This window comes from Papaver somniferum, chromosome 5 (genome assembly GCF_003573695.1).
Source record: "Papaver somniferum cultivar HN1 chromosome 5, ASM357369v1, whole genome shotgun sequence".
Classification (NCBI taxonomy): Eukaryota; Viridiplantae; Streptophyta; class Magnoliopsida; order Ranunculales; family Papaveraceae; genus Papaver; species Papaver somniferum.
Window position 1 is genome coordinate 45,324,600 of NC_039362.1, and position 9,437 is coordinate 45,334,036.

The following is a 9,437-nucleotide window of genomic DNA, read 5'->3' on the forward strand; positions in this document are numbered from 1 at the left end:
GCAAAAATACATATTTTGACCAATGCGATATACGCGTATACCATGCACCAAGTCCCTTTCCTACACGGATTTATTTTTGGGAGAATTTTTTCTTTAGGAATTTAATTCCAAAATTATTTTTTAAGAGTTTTATTTGTGGGAAATTCCTTTTACGAGTTTTACTTGTTTTTGAAGAAAACAAAAAACCTAACTTGATTTGCAAGTATCTCATCCTATAAATATGACTCGAAATTCTGTTTTAAAAATACACAAGCAGCGACTATCTCTAGGTCTACTTTTCTTCTTCTTCTTATATTTTGTGCGGCGTTTTGCTTCCATCCCTGTTGCTGAGTTCAAGAGTGGGTAACTTGCGTTGTGCTAACTCAAGTTATATCGGGCAGTCTTATCCTGGACACATCTTCGCACGTTGGGGTTTAGCATTACTTCAGAGTATACCCGCGAACTAATGTGTTAAGGACAGCTTGTTGAACCTGTGATTCTGCCCTCATCAATTTGTTCGTGGTAGAGTTGTTTGATACTGTTCTTTATATTATTGTTTGATACATCTGACGTTTCTTCAATTGTTGCAAGATTCCAACACAGATAACCAATCTTTGTTTGATACTGTTCTTTATATTATTGTTTGATACATCTGACGTTTCTTCAATTGTTGCAAGATTCCAACACAGATAACCAATCTTTCTTATTTTAATTCGGATCATAGAGAAATTCTTGTGGATTTTAACCCAGCAAAATTTAAATATGTACCTAGGCCTTTTAGGTTATAAGCTATGTGGCTTGAATATCCTAGGTTTGAACATGTTGTTTCCCAGTGCTGGTCTTCTTTATCTTCTTCTCTTACTATTCCTAATATATTTGATAAGTTTAGTACTTTACGTAAACATGCTTTATTTTGGAATAAAATAGTTTTTGGACAACTAAGAACTAATATTCAGAACTTTAAATCTAACTTGTATATTGCTCAACAACATTTTGACAATGTTCCTTCTGTGTTTAACAGAGATGTTTTTGATTCTTGCATTAAATCTTGTTTGGATGCTTTGCAACTTGAAGATATTTTTTGGCATCAGAAGTCTCGTGTTAAATGGATTAAATGTGGTGACTTAAACACTCATTTATTTCATATTTCTACTTTGGTTCATAGGCATAGAAATCAAATTCTTAGGCTTAAAAATAATCATGATCTTTCTGGACAATTTGAGGTTTCTTCTGTTCTTGTAAAGTTCTTTAACTCTCTTTTTCCTTCTTCTGGTCCTTCTCCTTGTTCTTTATCTTACCTTAAGTACCTTATCACTAAGTCTATCACTCCTGATATGAATGCTTCTTTGAAAACCAATTGAATGCTACCATTAAAACTTTTAGGTCTGACCGTGGTGGTGAGTATCTAATTCCTATTGGAGATTTCTGTGAAGAACATGGGATAATACATGAAACTACAGCCCCTTATTCACCTCAATCCAATGGTGTAGCTGAATGAAAGAACCGTACCCTTAAGGATATGATGAATGCCATGTTGATTAGTTCAGGATTACCTTCGAATTTGTGGGGGGAGGCTATCCTCTCAGCCAATTACATCCTGAACAGAGTACCCTTTAAAGGATCAGATAAAAGTCCATATGAGTTATGGAAAAGTAAACAACCATCTTATGATTACTTCAAAGTGTGGGGGTGCTTGGCAAAGGTGGTCATCCCTCCTCCTAAGACAAATAAGATAGGACCCAAAACCGTTGATTGTGTTTTTATAGGGTATCCTGAGCATTCTAGTGCTCATAGGTTTATGGTTGTGAGTTCTGAAATTTCTGACATAGGGTTGAATACTATCATGGAGTCTAGGGATGCTGAGTTCTTTGAGAATGTTTTTCCTATGAAACGTGATTCTCGAAAGAGATGTTTAGATGATCCCCTAGAATTTACATCATCCAGTCAGTCATTACCTTTAGAGGAAGATGAACCAGAAATAGAACCTAGAAGAGGTAAAAGGGTTAAAACTATGAAAACCTATCCTGGTTGCATTACATACCTAGCCGAGTCTGATCCTCAGACTTATAAAGAAGCCATGACTTGTCCTGAAGCTCCGTGGTGGAAAGAAGCTTCAATTAGTGAAATGGATTCCATTCGAGAAAACGATACTTTTGAACTTGTAGATTTACCTCCAGGGTCTAAGGCCATAGGTTGTAAATGGATTTTCAAGAGAAAACGTAATATAAATGGAACTATTGAAAAATACAAGGCTAGGTTGGTAGCGAAAGGCTATAAACAGATAGAAGGTATAGACTTCTTTGATACATATTCACCAGTAAGTAGAATTAGCTCCATTAGGATGTTAATTGCTATATCTTCTGTCCATAACCTACAGATACATCAAATGGATGTAAAGACAGCGTTTTTGAATGGTGAATTAGATGAAGAAATTTATATGGAACAACCCGAAGGATTTGTAGTTAAAGGTTGTGAGAAGAAAGTTTGTAAACTGAAGAAATCTTTGTATGGATTGAAACAAGCACCTAAACAGTGGCATGAGAAATTTGATCATGTGATGATTTCTAGTGGTTTTAGAATTAATGAATTTGATAAGTGTGTTTATACTAAACTTGTCAAGGATGCCTGTGTGATTGTATGCTTGTATGTTGATGATATGCTTATACTAGGTACAAACATGGATGTTATTAATACCACTAAGAAAATGTTGAATGAGAACTTTGACATGAAAGACTTAGGCCCCGCTGATGTCATATTAGGGATGAAGATTAGAAAAACTTCTAATGGCTATAGTCTGAGTCAGTCTCATTATGTTGAATCCATACTTAAGAAATATAATCAGTTTGACTGTAAACCTGTTTGCACTCCATATGATTCTTCTTGCAAACTCATGAAGAATAAGGGTGTAGGTGTTAACCAACTTGAATACTCGAGAGTCATAGGAAGTCTGATGTATTTGATGAATTGTACGAGACCAGACATTGCTTATGCTGTTAGTAGGTTAAGCAGGTATACTTGTAATCCAGGGAAGAAACATTGGGATGCACTTAATAGAGTGCTAAAGTACTTGAAGTACACAATGACCTTTTTTTTGAATTACGAAGGGTATCCGGCCGTCCTTGAGGGATTTTGCGATGCAAACTGGATAGCAGACTCAGAGGAATCTAAGTCTACGAGTGGATATGTATTCACTCTAGCAGGTCCGTCTGTATCTTGGAAGAGTTCCAAACAGACACGCATAGCTCGCTCAACTATGGAGTCGGAGTTTATTGCGTTAGATAAAGCAGGAGAGGAGGCCGAATGGCTAAGAAACTTTTTAGAAGATATTCCTCTCTGGCATAGGCCTGTGCCAGCTATATCTATACATTGTGACAGCAAATCTGCAATAGGTAGAGCTAAAAATATCTTCTACAATGGAAAGTCTATACATATGCGTAGAAGACATGATTCTTTGAAATTACTAATCTCAACAGGCGTTATTTCCATAGATTGGACAAGGTCCAAGGAGAATATCGCGGTCCCTTTGACGAAAGGATTGTCCAAGGAGATAGTTAGTAAAGCATCGAAGGGGATGGGGCTTAGGCTCAAATAATTAAACTTGCCATGAAGGATACTCAACCTTGCTGACTGGAGATTCCAAGATCAAGGTTTCGAATGAGACAACTAATTTGTGGTAGTTAAAGGTAAACACTATCAGATAATTTTATTATCTGTCCCTTCCCTATGGTGTTGATGTGATAGTGTGACTGCATGTGGAGGATGACTTTTAATTAAGTCTTAATGAGTTCTATAGTTTCAATTTAAGATTGAAGTGGGGTGTAGCAGTAAACACTCTTGATGGAACTCACCTATCTGAATGAGGAAGTGGGTCGCTTCCTATGAGAATGGAGCCAATTCTTTAGAGCATTCTGAGAAACAGGATATGTCCAGGGCAAAAATGGACAAAACGACACGAACTTAGCAACACTTGGAGGATATCATGCGTGGATATTATTTGAACTACACCAAACACTAGCAGTTCAAGACATCGCGTTCACTGTTTAGCTAGTAGTTCCGGTAACTTCTCACTAAGCAAGGTTCAAGTCCTCATGGACACCTTTGCCTAAATGGTATTTTCCTTACTCTGATTTTATCGTTTTCCGACATTTCATTCATGTGGGGGATTGTTGGAGAAAATGAGTTTTAATTAAAAAAAGATTTTATGGTCTAGGTATGGTTTGATCTAATGACCTAAGGGTCTAAGGATACTCACTCATTTTTGGGTGAATGAAGTGGAACCTTTAGTCCCACATTGTGGAAAACTAAAGAGGAGCTCCACTATATAATCATACACTTATGTATGAATTGTAAAACGTGGGTGGAGCGGGTGGGCAAAAATACATATTTTGACCCATGCGATATACGCGTATACCATGCACCAAGTCCCTTTCCTACACGGATTTATTTTTGGGAGAATTTTTTCTTTAGGAATTTAATTCCAAAATTATTTTTTAAGAGTTTTATTTGTGGGAAATTCCTTTTACGAGTTTTACTTGTTTTTGAAGAAAACAAAAAACCTAACTTGATTTGCAAGTATCTCATCCTATAAATATGACTCGAAATTCTGTTTTAAAAACACACAAGCAGCGACTATCTCTAGGTCTATTTTTCTTCTTCTTCTTATATTTTGTGCGGCGTTTTACTTCCATCCCTGTTGCTGAGTTCAAGAGTGGGAAACTTGCGTTGTGTTAACTCAAGTTATATCGGACAGTCTTATCCTGGACACATCTTCGCACATTGGGGTTTAGCATTACTTCAGAGTATACCATGCGATATACATATTTTGACCCATGCGATATGCGCGTATACCATGCACCAAGTCCCTTTGCTACACGGATTTATTTTTGGGAGAATTTTTTCTTTAGGAATTTAATTCCAAAATTATTTTTTAAGAGTTTTATTTGTGGGAAATTCCTTTTACGAGTTTTACTTGTTTTTGAAGAAAACAAAAAACCTAACTTTATTTGCAAGTATCTCATCCTATAAATATGACTCGAAATTCTGTTTTAAAAACACACAAGCAGCGACTATCTCTAGGTCTACTTTTCTTCTTCTTCTTATATTTTGTGCGGCGTTTTGCTTCCATCCCTGTTGCTGAGTTCAAGAGTGGGTAACTTGCGTTGTGCTAACTCAAGTTATATCGGGCAGTCTTATCCTGGACACATCTTCGCACGTTGGGGTTTAGCATTACTTCAGAGTATACCCGCGAACTAATGTGTTAAGGACAACTTGTTGAACCTGTGATTCTGCCCTCATCAATTTGTTCGTGGTAGAGTTGTTTGATACTGTTCTTTATATTTATTGTTTGATACATCTGACGTTTCTTCAATTGTTGCAAGATTCCAACATATGATGGGAAAGATGTAGTCGTGCAAAATTTACAGCAGATTTGCTTGCGTAAAGTTTCTAATGAAGTTGGGAAACCATGGATTTGGTGGGAGTATGTAACTTATTTTGCAATTTGATGTCCAATGAAAGAACAAAATACACCAAGGAATATGCAGATCAAGTTATCCAGTCATTGGGACGAAACCGTAGGTTTTAATTATATCAATTTTCAAATTAACCCTCGGTTTTGTTTATAACATTTTTTTACGCGGAGAGCAGAACCCCATTGGGGTCAATAAAGAGGAGCTCCACTATATAATCATACACTTATGTATGAATTGTAAAACGTGGGTGGAGCGGGTGGGCAAAAATACATATTTTGACCCATGCGATATACGCCTATACCATGCACCAAGTCCCTTTCCTACACGGATTTATTTTTGGGAGAATTTTTTCTTTAGGAATTTAATTCCAAAATTATTTTTTAAGAGTTTTATTTGTGGGAAATTCCTTTTACGAGTTTTACTTGTTTTTGAAGAAAACAAAAAACCTAACTTGATTTGCAAGTATCTCATCCTATAAATATGACTCGAAATTCTGTTTTAAAAACACACAAGCAGCGACTATCTCTAGGTCTATTTTTTTTCTTCTTCTTCTTATATTTTGTGCGGCGTTTTGCTTCCATCCCTGTGCTGAGTTCAAGAGTGGGTAACTTGCGTTGTGCTAACTCAAGTTATATCGGGCAGTCTTATCCTGGACACATCTTCGCACGTTGGGGTTTAGCATTACTTCAGAATATACATATTTTGACCCATGCGATATACGCGTATACCATGCACCAAGTCCCTTTCCTACACGAATTTATTTTTGGGAGAATTTTTTCTTTAGGAATTTAATTCCAAAATTATTTTTTAAGAGTTTTATTTGTGGGAAATTCCTTTTACGAGTTTTACTTGTTTTTGAAGAAAACAAAAAACCTAACTTGATTTGCAAGTATCTCATCCTATAAATATGACTCGAAATTCTGTTTTAAAAACACACAAGCAGCGACTATCTCTAGGTCTATTTTTCTTCTTCTTCTTATATTTTGTGCGGCGTTTTGCTTCCATCCCTGTTGCTGAGTTCAAGAGTGGGTAACTTGCGTTGTGCTAACTCAAGTTATATCGGGCAGTCTTATCCTGGACACATCTTCGCACGTTGGGGTTTAGCATTACTTCAGAGTATACCCGCGAACTAATGTGTTAAGGACAGCTTGTTGAACCTGTGATTCTGCCCTCATCAATTTGTTCGTGGTAGAGTTGTTTGATACTGTTCTTTATATTTATTGTTTGATACATCTGACGTTTCTTCAATTGTTGCAAGATTCCAACAATCTTAACACATTATTATTCCTTGTAACAATGGGAAAGAACGATGTTGAAAGACCACTGAAGTTTAACGGAAAGGATTTCAAGAGATGGCAATCCAAGATGCTATTTTATCTAAGCCATCATGAACTGGATTATGTACTTGTTCCACATGCTGAATTGATGAATGCTGAAGGTTTAACTGAGGAGGCGATCGAGTATAACAAGAGGTGTAATTTTCTGGCGAAAAATCATATCATGAATGGTTTGGAAGATGCGATGTATGATTTTTACAATGCTAAAGAAAATTTCAGTGCTTATGATTTGTGGACTGCGTTAGAAGCAAAGTATCAAGCGGAGACTGCAGGGAGCAAGAAATTTCTGGTGGCGAAGTTTATGGACTTCAAGATGACGAATGATAAACCTGTTGTTGATCAATTTCTCGAATTTCAACAGATCATTAATGAGATTCCTGCTGAAGGTATGGTCATTGATGAGACGTTTCAAGTATCTGCGGTAATTGAGAAGTTACCATCTTCTTGGTCTGAATACAAGAAAAAGCTAAGACATGAAACTGGCGAGATCAACATGGTTGAATTAGGAAAGAAAATTCAAGTGGAAGAGATGCTGTGCACCAAGGATAAGAACGTGTCTTCTGCAAGGGACATGAGTAACAAATCTCATATGACTGAACACAGATCTTCCAAAGCTGGAAAAGGTGAGAGTAACAATCGTAACTCTAAGCGTGGTCCTCCCAAGAAAGGTATGTTTCGAAAACCAGAGTCTAGCATTACTAAAATTAAGGGTGCTTGTTATGCGTGTGGAGTTACTGGACATATGGCAGTTCACTGTAGACTTCGTAAGGACAAAAAGGATAGTGCTAACTTGGTTGAAAAGAACAAGGACGAGTTCTCTGCAGTAGTGTCTGAAGTTAATTTGGTGACCAATGTGATGGACTGGTGGGTAGACTCTGGAGCTACCAAGCATGTTTGTGGGAACAGAGACATGTTCACCTCCTACCAGAGGGTAGGGGAAGGCGAGAAACTCTATATGGGTAACTCATCTGCATCAGAGGTTGCAGGAAAAGGAAAGGTCGGTCTGAAGCTCACATCTGGCAAGACTCTCACATTGAATGAAGTTCTTCATGTTCCAGACATCTGCAAAAATCTTGTTTCTTGTTCTGTTTTAGATGATAAGGGTTTTAAAGTTTCAATTGAGTCTGGAAAACTTATAGTAACTAAGGGCAATGATTATGTGGGTAAGGGTTATAAGACTGGGGGTCTTTACAAACTTAATGTAACCTGTCCTGAAGTGAAATTGAATGATTCTTATGCTTACATGTGTGTGTCATTGAATGTTTGGCATGGTAGACTTGGTCATGTAAATTATAAATCAATGCATAAACTGGCTAGCGTAGGCTGCATACCCAAATTCACTTTAGATAAAAGTCATAAGTGTGAGATTTGCGTAGAATCTAAGCATGCTAAGAAATCATTCAGGAAGAATGTCCAGAGAAACACTAAACCCTTAGAATTGATTCATTCAGACGTAGTTGACATGAAGTCAGTTCAAACTAGAGGTGGTAAGAAATGGTTTGTCACTTTTATAGATGATTGTACGAGGTACTGTCAGGTTTATTTGCTTAGAGGGAAGGACAACGCCTTAGAAGCCTTTAAGATATATAAACGTGAAGTTGAAAACCAATTGAATGCTACCATTAAAACTTTTAGGTCTGACCGTGGTGGTGAGTATCTAATTCCTATTGGAGATTTCTGTGAAAAACATGGCATAATACATGAAACTACAGCCCCTTATTCACCTCAATCCAATGGTGTAGCTGAACGAAAGAACCGTACCCTTAAGGATATGATGAATTCCATGTTGATTAGTTCAGGATTACCTTCGAATTTGTGGGGGGAGGCTATCCTCTCATCCAATTACATCCTGAACAGAGTACCCTTTAAAGGATCAGATAAAAGTCCATATGAGTTATGGAAAGGTAAACAACCATCTTATGATTACTTCAAAGTGTGGGGGTGCTTGGCAAAGGTGGCCATCCCTCCTCCTAAGACAAATAAGATAGGACCCAAAACCGTTGATTGTGTTTTTATAGGGTATCCTGAGCATTCTAGTGCTCATAGGTTTATGGTTGTGAGTTCTGAAATTTATGACATAGGGTTGAATACTATCATGGAGTCTAGGGATGCTGAGTTCTTTGAGAATGTTTTTCCTATGAAACGTGATTCTCGAAAGAGATGTTTAGATGATCCCCTAGAATTTACATCATCCAGTCAGTCATTACCTTTAGAGGAAGATGAACCAGAAATAGAACCTAGAAGAGGTAAAAAGGTTAAAACTATGAAAACCTATCCTGGTTGCATTACATACCTAGCCGAGTCTGATCCTCAGACTTATAAAGAAGCCATGACTTGTCCTGAAGCTCCATGGTGGAAAGAAGCTTCAATTAGTGAAATGGATTCCATTCGAGAAAACGGTACTTTTGAACTTATAGATTTACCTCCAGGGTCTAAGGCCATAGGTTGTAAATGGATTTTCAAGAGAAAACGTAATATAAATGGAACTATTGAAAAATACAAGGCTAGGTTGGTAGCGAAAGGCTATAAACAGATAGAAGGTATAGACTTCTTTGATACATATTCACCAGTAAGTAGAATTAGCTCCATTAGGATGTTAATTGCTATAGCTTCTGTCCATAACCTACAGATACATCAAATGGATGTAAAG